Consider the following 2,230-nt stretch of genomic DNA (forward strand, 5'->3'; position numbering starts at 1 on the left):
AGAATGATGTCGAAGAGACCTGGGGTGAAGGGGCTCCCTCTGCACAGGATTCACTTCTGGCAGGCCCTGGGGGCTCTGCCGCCCAAGGACAGCCTCAAGCTGCTATCTGGCTTGATGTTCCAGAAGGCAGCCTGCCCTGCAGCTCTCCTCAAGCTAGTGAGTGTGGCTGAGGCCAGCCCTTGTGGGGCAGCTTTTCTTCTTCTTCACTTAAAAATATGCCTACATGGAAGTATGTGCATCAAATGCATGCAATGCTAGCAGAGGCCAACTCTTAAGGCACAGTGTCCAACCATGCCCTATTCTCATGGAGAAGTACACAGACTGTGACAGAGTACTTCTTCCTGCTAAGTCTCTGACACGGGGATTACTATCACTTCCCCCCAGCTGTGAACCATATCCCATCTTTGCCTGCTGTAAGCTGCTTGCTCTTAGTTATAAATGACACCTCTGTGTGGTTGATGGTAACGGGGCTATGAAATTGACAGCACATGCGCAGTTCTCCCATTTCTCTCTAACCTCCAGCTACCTTCCTGGGCCTCAGCCCATGAATAGCTGCAGCAAGAGGGACAGTTTATGAAGGAGAAAGTACAGAGGCACCTGGAGGTGCACTATTCCAGAACAGGTGAGGTCTTCCGTGACCCTTTGTGGGTCATTAACAGAGTAACCCCTCTCCTGAGCCCACAGAACATGCAGGCTTTCCCAGGCGGGCGTGTTCCCTTGGCGGAACAGAGCCAGGTTGTTATAAAGCAGTTCCCCTACGGTTTGAAAAAGGAGGGAAGGTTCAGAAGGCGCCAGAAGTTGGAAAAAAAATCACACATCTGGGAAAGTGGAAAGTCGAAAGATTCTGGAAGGCTCATCTCTCTCTTTAGAGAGTAAAAAGCTGTACAGTAAAGACTCAGACCCAGTCTTGCTCAGCTGTGGAGAGGAGGGGATTCTCTGTGGCTCAGCTGCTTGCAAACTGAGCAGAGTCCCTCTCCCCCCCGGCCGCTGTCATCTATGCATGTTACTCTCTGGAGCTATTTCTTGGGCTGTTTTATTTTCAGGCTAAAACAAAGTCACGAGGGGGGAAGCTTGACTATCTATTTTTTGGACTAACTTGTGCAACGCAGCCTTGTGCAATGTGGTCCCGTGGGTTTGTGGATAAGAATGCCAAGTCTGGCCGGGCGGTGGTGGCACATGCCTTTAATCCCAGCACTTGGGAGGCAGAGGCAGGTGGATTTCTGAGTTCAAGGCAAGCCTGGTCTACAGAGCGAGTACCAGGACAGCCAGGGCTACACAGAGAAACCCTGTCTCGAAAAAAAAACAAAAAAAGAAGAAGAAGAAGGAGAAGAAGAAGAAGAAGAAGAAGAAGGAGGAGGAGGAGGAGGAGGAGGAGGAGGAGGAGAAGAAGAAGAAGAAGAAGAAGAAGAAGAAGAAGAAGAAGAAGAAGAAGAAGAAGAAGAAGAAGAAGAAGAAGAAGATCAAGTCTGTGCCCTATAAACAGACCATGGCATGCTATCTCCATTGGATGGAAATTCTTATTCTGGGACTTGAAGTCACTTTCCCTGGGGAGATGCTTATTCACCACAGATAGCCAGCAGCATTAAACTAAGGGGTAATCTCATCCAAATTCAGTTTGGAGAACCCAGTGAGTTCTTGGTGCTTTTTAAGAGACAAGCATAAATGAAGGTTTATTTATTGAGGTGTGGGTGACCCTTCCTCCCAAAAGCTCAATCCTAACAAAGCCCACCCCACCATAGATGGCAACCTCACGGAAGCTGCAGCATGGTGGTCCCTTTCAGATAGCTTTTGTGTAATCTAACATCTTCCATAGATCCTGATTCCCCCCACCCATAGGGAATGCCAGTACCTCCTTCACCTTTGCCATAGACTTGAGTAGCACTATATTATTCTGCTATGATTGCCATGGCCCCTGGGGTGGGGGTGGGGTGGGGAGGAGAGTCCAAGATGGCATCTGATAGGTTATTTCTACCTTGGTGAAACGAGCTAATTCAAGCCAGATTAGATTATATTAAATGCAAGTTTATTGGGAAGATGCTTTTGGACAAGTTCACTGGCCCCAAGGACTGAGGCTGGGGAAATCACCATGGGGGAGAGACAGGAGAGTGGAGGAAGAAAACGAGAGAAAGGATGTGAGTGCAGAGAGAGAGAGTAAGAGAGAGAGAGGAAGGAGGAGGAGGAGGAGGAGGAGGAGGAGGAGGAGAAGAAGAAGAAGAAGAAGAAGAAGAAG

This window comes from Mastomys coucha, unplaced genomic scaffold (assembly GCF_008632895.1).
Source record: "Mastomys coucha isolate ucsf_1 unplaced genomic scaffold, UCSF_Mcou_1 pScaffold22, whole genome shotgun sequence".
NCBI classification, from domain to species: Eukaryota; Metazoa; Chordata; class Mammalia; order Rodentia; family Muridae; genus Mastomys; species Mastomys coucha.